The following is a 14555-nucleotide window of genomic DNA, read 5'->3' as shown; positions in this document are numbered from 1 at the left end:
GTGATAAAAGTTAATTGTCATTTACATATCCATATAATTGAAAGATAACAATGTTTTATGTAGAAAAAAGATTATCTATACCGATTATTAATTCTGTTGTCTAACTTTTTGATGATGTATAGAGTATATTGTATACTGAGTATATTCAATAACTAGATAGTTGATGTTATGAGAGACAGGTATAAGTACTACATATTTTGTGCAAAATTTTGGTAAGTTGTTTTCAGATTATATTTTTATCAGACTGTATTATATTATTTTAGCTAAGTTTTCAATATTTCTACGTCATTTTTTTGCAAATTTCACTATTTTAAGTTTTTATTTTATTTTCGTTTTATTCTCTAATAATATTCAATTGAAATTCCCGTCAAAATATCCTATAAAAAGACTTCCTGTGTAAAATTCATCTGAAAGTAAATAATTACTAGCAATACATAGGGTCTATAATTAGGCATTTTTTATCTTTAAATTTAAATAAAACGTGTGTGAGAAAAAAATAAAGTGTGTGAGATATCATCGAAATTTTTTTTCGTTTGAAAGGTCTCCCGAGCCAACAGAGCGAAGAGAACGATAAAATTTATCATTCTTTAAATAATGAAATTATCGCAAACAGGAAAAAAGTAGAAAGATAAAATTGAAAGTGAACAGAACAATATTCATAACATGCAAGTGAAATAAGGGTAACCAATTTATGTTGTCATCCCCCACAACGCTAATATGACAACTTTATGAAATTATAAATGCCTAGGTTCAGTGCGTTATCACCCCTTTTTATATATTTAATGTTATTTGTAAACTTAACTATATTCTACTGTATATTTACATTATGTACAAATTTGACCCATTCCTTCTTATTTCTGGCCAGCGTTCTTGCTTCTGTCCATGTTGTTCCCCTTTTTCGATAATGTTTTCTAGGGTTCTATTCCATGTTTGTCGTGGTCTACCTTTCTTCTTTTGTCTTTGGGTTTTTGCCTGCTAAACTTCTTTCACCGGTTTTGTATTCTCCATTCTCTGAAGATGACCCCACCAACTGAGTTGCCTTCTTTCAATATATTCTAATATTGACTTGCAAATCTTCTCTTATTTGAGTGTTCCGTAGTCTATATCTTTTGGTAACTCCTCGAATTCATCTCAGATATTTTACTCTGTATTTATTTTTTTTGTCGTTCTGTTAATTATTTTTGTTTTTTTTTTGTAATTTCAGTCTTATTTATGAATTTATTGTTCACTACATGGTATAGGTTCATCGTTTTTTAAATTCCATTATTATTATCTGTTATATAATAACCTTGAACTTAAAGAAAATTGTCTAATATCGGGTATTATGCCCTAAAATATTAATAACCGTTTGCATATAATTTGGAAGGGAAAGGAACCAATTTTTAATTAAAACTTAAGGAATACCTTCATATTCTTCACGAAGCATGTTTTGATGTTCTGCAAGACTTTCTAGCTGGTCTGGTTGACTTCTAACCCTACGATGAAGTCCATCCCAAAGATGTTTGATGATATTCAGATCATGGCAGCAGGCTGGCCATTCAAGAGTATAAATTTCTACTTCCCCCAAGTAATTTGTCATGATTCTTGCAGTATGCGATCGTGTGCGATACATAAAGACAAAGGTGTCCCCAACAAATGGACCAAATAGAACTAATGCTTTTGCCAAAACATCCTATATATACCGGTGAGCATTTAGGCAGCCATTAATGAAAATAAGTTCAGTTCGAGCTTCAAATGAGATTCCAGCCCAAACCATGACTCCACCACCGTCAAACTTTCTTCTCTGGGACATACAAGCTTGGGCATACCTATCATTTCTCTATCTCCAAACCCTCTCTCGCCAGATTTCATAATGTGGTGGATTATCACCCTTTTTATAAATCGGTACTATTTGAGCCTTCTGTCAGTCAATTGGTATTTATTCTTCTCTTCATATGGGATTAAACATCTTTAGTAATAATTCTGTTGAATTTTGTCGCATTTTTTTTATTATTTCACTTGTTATTCTGTCATACCCTGATGCCTTTCCATTTTTCATTTCTGCCATAGCTTGTTGCAGCTCATTTATGGTTATTTGATCTACATTATCAGCTTCTATTCTTTGGTTCAACAGATTGTTTTTTTCTTAATAGCAGTGTGTTTTTAGCATCTCTCGGAATTATTCTCTCCATCTGTTCATTATTTCATTTTCTTCTGTGAGAAGTTCACCAGTTTTATTCTTTATGTTTTTTATGTCTTACAGTTTTTCTTTTCTCATTAATTTTAAAACTCAATACAACAGTTTCTGATTCTCTTTACTGTTTGATTCCATCTTTTCTCCAAATTCTGTCCATTTGTCCTTTTTTGCTTTTGTAACAAATTCTTTTACCAATTTACTGTATTTTTTATATTCTTCATAGTTGTCTGGTATTTTATTTTATAAGTATATTTTCCAAGCACTTTTCTTCTTATTTCCTTATTTTCTTATTTTTCATTCCATCATGCAGTTTATTTTATTTTATTGCCCTTCTTACTTGTTCCACATACTTTTGTCGCTATGTTTATTAGAACCTCTTTGAAGTAGGTCCATAGTTGTCCTACGTTTCGACCCTCTATGTTTTGTTTAGTATTTTCTAGCTTTTGATTTATGGTCATCTGGTACTTCTCAGTAATTTCGTTATTTCTTAATTTATATGACCTAATAGTTTTATATTCTTGTTCCTTTTCTTGCAATTTGTTAACGTATTATTATCTGACTTATTTTGTTTTACTTTCATTACAACTAAATAGTAGTCACTTCTTATTTCTGGATCTCTTCTAATTTTTGTGTCTATTACGTTTCTCCTGTTATTTTTTTCTACTAACATGTAATCAATTATCGATTTATCTTTTCTACTTTTAACTTCTCTTGTGTACTTGTGGATATTTTTGTGTTTAACAAATGTGTTGGTTATTACTAAATTGTGCATCATACAGAAGTCTAGCATTCTTATGCCATTATTGGTTCGTGCTGTTTCTCCATATTTTCCTAATACCTCTTTATATTCCTGGTTATTTACGCCTATTCTGCTATTGTCCCTTTAACCCTACCTTAACAATATTTCAGTTCTGCCTAATATGCTTCCCAGGTTATTTTACGATGGTTACGATACACTTCTTCTTTGATAGGCTTGATGTGTGCATGGCCTGAACAAAACACCTTATCTGACACAGTTCTAGCTACATAAATCGAGGCCACTATTATATCATTTACCTCCTTTCGTTGTGATGTTACGAAAGTGGTTTGTTTCCTACGTTTAGTATTTATAAATCGTATTCCATAACAAACTGTGGTAATAACTCACCTCTTTCATTTGCCTTTTACTATCTTAGGTCAGATGGTGCGCATTTGCATCATAGCTGATGATCAATTGCAGTCTATTTTTCTGCAACCCCTCACTAGCTCTTCCAACTCCCTTATGATATTGATCTTTAGCATCGTTAAACCTCTGGAACAAAAATTCATCAATAACAGTGTTTTGTGGTTTGACTATCATAAAGATCATTGGGACTTTGGCAGATCGGCTATATATAAGCTCTCCACCAATATACTTCTTATTTGGCAGTTGTAAACCCAGAACTCTGGGATCAAAGCCTTTTCGAACGTTAGTTCATGAAAAAATAAACCAGTAGTTCATTTTTTGTATACTTGTTAGCACAGTTACAACCCAGAGGGTTCTTATACTAAACGTTATTGTATGGAACTCCTGAAATTGAATCTGACTTCTGATAGGAGCCTTATTCACTGTTTGTTCCAGTTTTTTTGATGATCATCTCTGTTTGAGTCTGATCTAGTTAAGAATCAAGACGCTGTCTATGTGTCACCGGCCTCCTGAATACTTTTGTGACGTTGCTAGATGACCTAGTCTGCCCGCTCGAGTTCTTTGGTATTTTAATGATACGTTGTTGCGGGAGGTAATAATATTACATTTAGTTCTCTTCCTCGGAGGCAGAATCCGTGACTGGAGTCGCCTCTCTTATCTCTGAGCCCTATTATTAGCGATCTTTTTTTGTTTCAATTTCGCTGACTGTTTTTTCCCAGAAGTTAGGACGAAATATTGTCCGACACTGCAGGACACCCATGCCACAAGGCTATAATCACCCAGAATTCGCCAGCTCTCTGGAGATCGCTCTGCTATGAATTCCTTGGTCATTATGGTGTTACACCTTGGGATTGGGAAGTGAAGTAGTTGCAGCCAGTTGAGGTGCATCTGCATGTGATATTCCCACTGATGTTTTAAAAAAGTGTTAATGTGTGTATGTATTTGTGCGTATTTGAGTGTGTATGTATGCCAAATCTACAATAATGACATCGCTGTAGTCACTTTAAAATTTAAAATAATTTTACAAAATGGGTTCGTCTGCCATTTTAAAACATTACGGAAATGAAATGTTATAACAGCTATGAACAGGTGTAAAAAAGTAAAGTAAAGTTCGTGTAACCTTCTGGCTAAGGCCTAGTGTTAGGGGTTTCAAGTCGCGCAAGCGCCCCTAACATGACTTAACGACTACTTTCGTAGCCTCCGAAGCACGGTGGCAGCTCAGTTAAATTAGAAATTGAAAATTTTGTCGGTGCCAGGATTCGATGAAAAGGTGTATTGTATATTGTAGATTCACGGTTTGTTTGGTTTCGTAGATATTTCCATCTTGAAAGATCTTGTTTATATACACCTTATATCTATATTTGCGAATTCCGCTTAGCGCCAACTCATTTTGGGTCCAAGCATTACTGAACAGCATATTCCTCGCTGTGGCACTCATGCTGGCCTGCTAGACCATTTTCGGCCCTTGCTGGACTTCATCGCGGTTTTGCTGATTACTTTTTAGTAGTTCCTCTTTATCTTCGAACGTATGGCCTGTAATTGGAATCAGTTCCGTAGTTTCCGTAGTGTCTCGGTGACACAGTACGACCGAGCACGAAGAGCACTCCACCACGACGAGTTCTCAAGGAACAGTACCTTAGTTCTTTTACCCAAAAATTTATTAATTTACGTTTTCTAATTCAGAAAATAGCTACAGGGATTTACCAAACTTTGTAAAAATTTGCTATGTTATTAACTATATTCACTCGAGTTTTCTTTAATAAGTTGTTCTATATAAAGTAATTCTATAATGGTAATTCTTAAAACGAACGAGAGATACAACTGACAAGAGAAAAATGTTGGATTGAAAAAACGATTTTGATGAAAATGTAGAAAATAAGTCTTAAAGATAAAATGAAAGCATGTACTACTGTTTTCCGATAAAATATTATAAATAACTTATAAATAATTCTTAGTATAATTGAAAATTATAACCAACAGCCTTGACATTGAATAAACGAATAATAGAAATGTAAAACTGAAACATTTATCACGTAAAAATTATATGCAATCGTCCTTGCGAAATTTCAACATCGAATCGTGAAGATTATTTCATAATAAATTACAATCGGTTGCAGCGAAGGAGAATCATATAGAGGTGTTTTACTGTATTTTTTGATGTCTTCAAAAGTAGCACGCGGTGTAATGAAACTAAAACCGCGTATTCTGTGATTTGTTCTGTTTTGTGTTAGTCGAATCGCTGGTGGTAACTTGCAGAAAAAGTAATATATTTACGAATAGACCGCGATTGGATTTCACTAAGTTATGTAACAAATATTTTGTTCGAGCGTGCTGAAGAATAGACCGTACATTATTATTATGCAACTGACCACATTGTTAAACATTTTACCCCAGTTATGACTGGGGCAACCTATATAATGTAAGTATATACTCGAATTATTATTTTTTTTAGTAGTATTTAAATGATATTAAAATTTATATTATAATATTTTATTTATATTAAAATCTATCTATCTAAGAAACCTTTATGAAATTTCACAAGGAAAATGAAAGTGAAAAACTTCTATTTAAATTATCTTTTATATATAAATATTCATATATACCTTTTATAAAGCATTTTCAAAATAAAAGTCTTTATGAATTTATTTTATTAAAAACCGCACAAACAAACGTGTTGATGGCCACGTGTGTAAGGCCACAGAGTCACATAGCTTGATATTCTTCTACTGACGATGAGTTCTTTGGAGTTCTATAACAAACTCTTCTGTCCTGTTCTAGTTAATATCATCGTTACTTTGCTATACACTTTCCTAGTTGCCCAACGCAATATTTGAATCTCTGACTCCCAAACATTTCCAAATGAACCTTAGTAGATATTACTGTCTTAATATTTCCGTGCTCTGACTATTTCTATTTCTTCGTGTTTGTTGTCTTGTTTTCTCATTTTGTGATGTTTTGTCTCTTTCATTGTTACTTTATCTCAGTTTTTCACCTCGTTCTCTGTTGGCAAAAGTTTTTTGGTAACCTTCTATTTAGATTTTTTTGTAATATCCTAAATACTTTAATCTTGAAATTTGATTACACGTATTATAGTAGGTTTTTGACATAACTCTTCTAGGTCCTTATTTGTCCTTCTTATCCATAGTCTATTCTGCATTTTACCCCCAAACAGCTTGGTTAATATAATTATTTTCTAGCTTTTAGAATAGGTTTTTTTTATTCAATGTCTGTTTTTAATCTGTATGTAATTATTGGTCTGATCACCGCGTTAGATATCCTTACTTTTTCACCTCTTGACAATTTTATGCATTTTTTCTATTCAAGGCCCATTTCTGGTCATTTTTGTTTTCTAATTCCTTAACTCGTACTGGGTTTTCGTATTACGCTTAATCCAAATCTCTCTTTCTTCTACTTTGTGTTTCCCGGGCATTTATTATTCATTAAATTTTCTATACTTTTTATTTTCGTTTCTGGGAGGGGAGTATTTGTGTATTTGGCATATGTAGCCATATATGTATTTCTTCTTCACTCTAGAGTAAATAGTGGTTGATGTTCACCAAAATATTTTTTTTTATTGGAACTGGTTTTAACAACCAACTGACCAGTCAATTTGTATTGAGTTCTCTCTTTACACGAGATAGGGTTACTATCTACATTTAAAACTATAGTTTTGCAAGCAAGCAATTTAAGAAAACCCAGCCTGTGAGACATGTTCACCCCTAAAAATTACATTTGGGTGAAACAATTCATTGAAGACGGGTGTACTAACTCGAGTTAAAAACAGGAGTCACTCCACCGCGCTCCAATGCTCCAGGCCATCCCTTCCCCCCCTATAGCACTCTGATACGCGATATGGGCACAACTATCAGCCAAATGCTTTTCGTGTGGAAATCCTGGGTACAAGAACTTCATCACGATATCCTAACTCGATCAATGCAGGCTAGTGTGAGGCGCTCTTTTCCTGCTTTCTCTAGTGTCGTATCATCGAATTGAAGATTTTTGGGTTTTGTTAATTTTTTGGGATGGCTGTGGCCTTTTTGTTAGTATATTTTGATTTTTTTGGTGGCTAAAGCCTTTATTTATTTATTTTTATTATTTTTTTTGAAGGTTGTCCTGAAAATAAACATCAATTAATACAATTTCCACTGCGGCTTCTTCTGTTGGTAGAGCAACGAATTATCTAGACTTTATGTGTTTGCCAGGAATTGCTGTTTTGGTCTTCTGTGCTTCCATCGATGGAACGCATCATATCTTATTATCTCTCTCAAGATCGAGCTTGAATGCCTCTAATTCTGCAAACCTCATTCTGGCTTTTTCTGCCATTTTATCTATCACCCTTACTTGTTGCAGTTCTCCAAACAGAAAGAGTTTAGCGACGTATCTGGGTACATTTGTCGCTTCTCTGAGGATGTTATTATAGGCTCCTTGTATTTTCCTTTTATTTGAATTGCTTATTTGTTCCCATGCGAGAGATGCATACGTGATTATTGGAAGTATGATGCTGTTTATCAGTCTCATTTTCGTCTTTATGCGCAGTTTGCTTTTTCTACCTATGAGTCCTCTTATTGCTGCTCTAGCTGTTGCTATTTTTTGGATGGTTGTGTCCACGTGTTGTATGAAGGTTAAGCCTTGGTCCATAGTGACTCCTAGGTATTTCGCTTCTCTTTTCCATTCGATGGGATTATCTTGCACTAACAACTGTTCCTCTGGGGTTTCTCTTTTCTTTTTGAATGATTGCTTGTGCCTTTTCTGAATTGATTGCTTGGATACACTATTCTTCAATGTTATCCAATGCTGTCTGTAGATTGTTGACTGCTACTTCTAAGTTTCTATGTTTAACCGCAATCGCTGTGTTGTCTGCATAAAGGATAAGTAGTGTTCCTGATGTTCTTGGAACATCTGCGGTGTATATTGTGTACAGCACGGGTGACAGGACTGCTCCCTGTGGCACTTCTGTGGTACTTATCCTATTCGTACCCTGAATCTTCGGTTGCTCAAGTACGAAGAGATCAATCTTATCATGGCCTCATTGTATCCGTAGCCTCTCGTTTTGTATATTAGGCCTTTATGCCAAACTCTGTCGAAGGCTTTGCTTACATCCAGGAATACTGCTCCTGAGTACTGTTTTTCGTTAAATCCAGCTGTTATGTATTCTGTCAGTCTAAGTACTTGTAATTCGCTAGAGTGTTCTGCTCTAAATCCGACTAAGCTTCTGGAATTAGTCCTACTTTGGTAGGCAGGGAAAATAGCCCCGGCTGTAGTCTTATTTCCGCAAGCCGGACGGAAAGATAGGATAACAGGAAGGCATCCGTGTTCAGGACCTCCTTCTTCTATGGGGAAATGGGCTCGGATGTACTCCTCTACCCTGAATCCAACACACGCCAGCCATCCCTAGTGATGGGTTAACCTGGTACGGTTTTTAGAAATTTTCACCCTTAGAAAAAAAAAAAGGTTAGGTTAGGTTAGGTTGAGTTTCTTTCCTGGCCAGTCGTGTATCATGTTTAGTATATACTGATTGAATAATTTTTTCATCAGGTGGAGTGGCATCCTGGACTTAAATATAACTGCATTTTTACCAAAAATGCCTTAGCCAGTTTCATTCTTCTGTTGGTTCTATATATATATATATATATATATATATATATATATATATATATATATATATATATATATATATATATATATATATTTCGAAACATCATACCTGTACTATTGGAGATTTACAGTATTTTGTAAATAAAATCACTTTCTGTTTAAATCATTTTCTTGTGTTTCATATTTATGTGAGATTTTTATATTACAAAATATTAAAAGATTATTTCAATTTAGGTTTAATAAATATTCAATATATTTTCTATATCAGTGTCAATTTTATCAAAATTAGTTTAATCTAATCGAATCAATAATTACCTGTGTTTTATGGATTTCTGATATGGTAGATATCGATGTTTATTATCTTTATATAGGACACGAATAAAAGGAATTTCGCTTAGCAAAATTATCAAAGGGAGTTTATGTTTTAAGATGATAATAATCTAAAAAAAATTACCACAGAAACATATGTACAGGATGTTACATTAAAGTGTGTGAATATATTTAATTCCTCAAAGTCAGCTCTTTTCCAAACGGGTTTTTTAATAACAATTTTGAAGTGTTTTAATATATCTTAAAATTGAAGCTTCAAATAATCGATTGGAATCTGTGTTTGAAGTCACTGTTTGGACAAGTACAGTTATTCAAATAATCGCTCTTCAGGATAAACAAATTAAATAACTTATAAACTATTTAGTCGATCTGGCTAAAATTTAGCACACTTCAATAACTCATTAATTGCCACAATTTGAAGTAGATATATTACATGTTACTATAAAAAAATCAAAGTTATTTATATTTATAAATTACTGAAAAAATTATTGTAAAAAAGGGTTTTTTGCCATTATCTCGCTCAATTGTTTATGGATTTTAATTTAGGTACTCTCGAGATTAAAGTACTTATTCATATATACAACTTTTATTTGAACTATTTTTGTCTGAAATATATAACACACGTTTTATAAATTATGATTTTTTCACATATTAAAAAAAACAAAGCAAAATTAGCTGTAAATCTTTACGAATTAGCTACCCCTAATATAACTTTTGGAACTTTCAAATATCTGTATAAGATTTTTACGTGAAATCGATTATTTTTTCACAGATAGTCTAAATTTAGAACCTTCCAGGAGCTTTTGGTGTTAAAGTTTATAGTAAGCGGACAACACCTTTTTCTTCATGAAAGGAAACTCTTCACCGAAGACTTCGTTTGTAATATATAGTAGGGGAGACTGTTGTACCTTGGACGATTTTTTGAGTTTTATCCCTTTAAATACTCAGTTTATTGATTGAAATAATGTTTAGAAAAAGGTAACAAAGGTAAAATAATGGTTTTATTAACGGAAAATATTATGTTTCTTGTCACAAAGTTAGCTTAAACAATTAAACATGGCAGAAGTCACAAACATATGTCTTCCAAGCACTTCCTTCAACCCCGGCACATAGATAGTGAGTCCATCGGCCACAAGAGATGCACCTGCACCATTTTCCCCCACTGTTGTCAGAAACCTTCGAGTTACTACAGTAAACACATTCTTCGTTTGCACTGTTTTCACTGTCACTAGAAGCAAGAGATAATACTTCAGCGTCTTCTGTATCAGAAAGTCAATAAATTTCTGTTGTTTTGCTTGCCGTGATAGCTTCTTTTCTCCAGACTGACTGGACTGACACCTGGCTTTTGTACATATGTATATTGTTTTGTTTTTGTTTTTGTTGTTTTTGTATATTTTGTACATTATATGATGATTTTAAGAGAGTGCCTGTTAAATTCTTTGTCGTTTTCGTCTATATTTCAAAAAATCATTCTGTCCTTGTAATGCACTCGAGGAGAAACCAATAACGGTGGAACTGCGTTCCCTATTGCATTCACTGCTGCTATTATCTACACCAGCTGCCCTCTTTCACCAGACGTTACACTACGGATTTGTTTCATCCTCTTAGGTTCGACTATTTTAAATTGGTTTTGGATAGTGCTCATTCTTGTTTTATTAGCATTCCAAATCCGTTCGTGTGGAATTCGCCCAAAACGTTTATGAATATCTCTAATGTTCTAAAAAAACACTGCACGTTGTGGCGATTGAAGCTCGTGGCATGGCTAAGACTTATGACTTCTGGGTTTCGAATGGAAATCTTGTCAGAATGTGTGTTTAAAAATACTCGTATCTATTCTTCTCCAGCTATTTTTTCCTCAAGTCACATTTCTGGGTATTTTTATTAATAAGCCTTTGCGAAATTGAAAACCAAATTTCTGAATCTTTTTTTTTTTGTCAAACCGTATAGAATTTACGCGACATTTTGGATATATCGTATCGCTGAATACTTGTTTCACCACATAGTTTAAAGAATACTCAAATTTAACGGCCCTACTTTCCTTGTAGTTCCTTAAGTGCCTAGTTATTGTAGACCTGCTCACTTTGAATACATTTTCCGCCTCTTGAAACTTCATTCTATTGTTGGGGTCTTCATTATCTATGGCTTCGGTTGCATATTTCATCAGCATTTATTGGTTCCCTTATGATACCTGTTCTGTTTCGTGGCATGATGAAGTTCAATTTATAACAAATAAAAATCAATGCAACCTATTATACTCTAATCCGATCCAAGGTATAATATGCAGCTAGGCTTCAAGGTATACCAGTATACAAAAATAAATAAAAATGGCTGCACACACCAAACCTTTTACTAAATGATAAAGATATTGTGCTACTTTCACTTACCAAGAGATAGCCTACTACTCAATTTGTCACTGATTAACCTAAACATAACTATACTTGAAATCTTTACTTTTTCTCACAAAAACAATAAATTTTCCACCACTACCGACAAAGGCGGCAAATGGCCATATAACTCAGTAATACGCAGTACGAACTGCGCAGTACGCAGTAGTCGGATATTGACTGTGGTGCAAGGTATACCATGGTCAAGTTACAACCGTCTCCCCTATAGTCCCAAGTTTTTTCAAAAGGTCCATCCTCAATATAAACTCATAGGAAATTTCAGCAATGAACATTTTCGGACACCCGTATCGTAAACAAATATTTTAATGTGCCTTTTGTGTAGTCCAGTGTACAGTTTTTTTGTGTGTTTTCAATGAAATATTTTAACATAGAACCAGCTTAAAGGAAAATTTCTGTATTTTTCTACCAAATGAGATCTCTCCTAGTAGTGAGACTTTTACACACTTGACCATAGCTCTGAAGATGGATTTGTAAGCCAAAAGCGCTCAGCTAGGAAATAAACGTTTACACACTTCAAAAATACTTTTTTTTCCATTCTGTGATTTGTCATAAGTGTTAAATATTTAATTGATATTTTGTATTACTGTCTGGCCAATACATAATGGCATAATAACTTCTCTGTATATTTTATCTCACCTGTTTGGGTTTCAAATTGTGCTAATGCTCGTAATAATCCTTATAATTCCTGTTGTGCCCGCATCTGGTGCAACAAGCACGGAAGGATATGGGAAATAAGAAAAGTGTGTCAGTAGATCATATCAATAGATCATAATATACAGGGTTTAGTTAGCTCGATTTGAAGTGCTTCTGTTGTTAAGTTTGTTCACATATAGAAATAAAAACCGTGGATAAAGTGCACATACGAGCGTAACTTTAATCAAGCCCTGATATATTATGCTTTAGATTGGATCGAGCTACTACCAGTTTGGATACCTTTCAGCTATTATACGATGTCTTTTAAAATTGTGTGTTTTTTTAGTAAAAAAGAAAACGAAGATTTTTTAGTTATCAAGCTCTTTATTTTGAAAGGAAAAGCAATGCAAAATTTAAAGCCGTTTATCGCGAGTCTAAATCGTGAGTAGCAGAAGTGAGTGGCAGAAAAAGCTGAACTGTTTCTCTGATAATGAACATCTTGGTGCATCATAAATCGTCAATATCCCAGAAGTTATCCACGAACTCCATGATTTGATCGTGACATAATCAAAGGATTTTTTTAAATTCAATTTAGAAATTATTTGTTTCATTACACCTATTATACTTGATAATCTTTTTAACATAACGCTTAAAAAGACACTGCCTGGGCTGCAATGCCGAGCACATCGAACCCATTTTTTGTTACAGAAAAACTAAGAATTCACATTAATTTGTCATGTCTAATAAAACATCAATTTTATTGTTTTATTTTATTTTTATTAACGAAATTTATTTTGTGAATGAAAGTTACTACTGTAGAACAAATCAAACTTTATATTAATCTTCATTAAAATGAAAATGTCTCTGTTTTTTACGCTGGACATTGTATCGTGTGTAAGGGTTATATCATTAAGCCAATTATACCTGCATTGGCTTCAATTGTTTCCGAGCCGTTGAATACTACATAAAAGGTGTATTGATTAGTCGTGAAGATCAATTCCTCAGATTCAAACCTCCCCACTCCTAACGATACTATGCTTCCTTATACGTTCCTACATACATAAATATTTAACGAAAGTCAATTGCACATGGTGTGGTGATAATAACCAAAATTTAATGTTTTTTATATAATTAAAAATACAAGTGAGTATTATTTATGTTGTAGTACATTTTCACATATAAATAAAGGATATATATATATATATATATATATATATATATATATATATATATATATATATATATATATATATATATATATATATATATATATATATATATAACCGCCTCGAAGTTGTTTTCTTTGTAGTATGGAAGTTCATAAACGTTTCGACGAAATATCACTTGTTATTATCAATACGTTGTATTTGAGTTTTGCGTATAAACGTTTAAATTTGTACGTCAAATTGTAAAATTCAATTATTATAATATATCGATAATGATATCTTTTTCTGTTATTCTAATTACACTTTGTAAATCTTCTAGTAATAATAATAAATTTTATTGATTTGACTTTACAAGAAATAATTATAATTAGTAGCATTTTTATACATAATAATTTTACATTTTTACATTGAAAAACCAAAAAAACATTTACTCATTACCCGTTAAAACCTATTGGTCGAACACGGGAATAGTGTTTGACGATATTTAAATATTATAATAATGTATTAATATTCAATCAAGATTATTGGACAAAGTGACACCAAATGAGGATGCTATAATGGTAGACTTTTTGATAGAAAAAGTGTATATTATCTACAAACATTGTATAATGTATATTACATGTATTTTTTGTATTTATACGAACTGGGTGAATATAATAAATCACTCTATTGCAAATATTCTTTTTTTTTCAATTTTAACCAGTATTAGTTAGTCAAGTCGAAAAATTCATGTATAAACATACGATATAGGCTTAATACATACTTTTTGAATATATATTTTACCATACTTAGTCAATTAAGAGTATTATTATATATTTTGTATATATTGGGCAAGTCATTAAATATTTTTGGAGCAAGATACATGGCAGATCTATGTCCTATCGATTTTTTGATATTTCCCAATTGGACATGTTGATTGGTTTTAGTGCTAGTCTCTTAGTGATGTTTATAATGTACGAAGGATTTGCTTATGATTGTATGTGTACAGTATGTAGCAGGGAATACATATAAAGTTGCCTCGTATCCATCACGTTAGTATCACAGAATAATAAATAAGAGAATTATGTTATTTTTTTATTAATTAT

The 14555-nt window shown here is 32.7% G+C and overlaps 1 protein-coding gene across 4 annotated transcripts in view; it reads left to right on the top strand.

Moving 5' to 3' along the window:
• The window catches only part of LOC140452118 (protein rolling stone-like), a 62644-nt gene that overhangs the window by 13862 nt on the left and 34227 nt on the right, over nucleotides 1-14555 (top strand). The window contains exon 1 of one of the 4 annotated variants that reach the window (XM_072546189.1): nucleotides 76-212. The exons of 1 other annotated variant lie outside the window; for it this stretch is intronic. The gene's annotated coding sequence lies outside the window, so the exon portion shown is untranslated. Of the gene's footprint in view, nucleotides 1-75; nucleotides 213-5471; nucleotides 5761-13286; nucleotides 13448-14555 lie in introns of those variants that run through there. 2 more of the 4 variants (XM_072546190.1, XM_072546191.1) reach the window with 2 other exon arrangements.

This window comes from Diabrotica undecimpunctata, chromosome 10 (assembly GCF_040954645.1).
Source record: "Diabrotica undecimpunctata isolate CICGRU chromosome 10, icDiaUnde3, whole genome shotgun sequence".
In the NCBI taxonomy this organism is placed as follows: Eukaryota; Metazoa; Arthropoda; class Insecta; order Coleoptera; family Chrysomelidae; genus Diabrotica; species Diabrotica undecimpunctata.
This window is presented reverse-complemented; position numbering and strand designations above follow the sequence as displayed.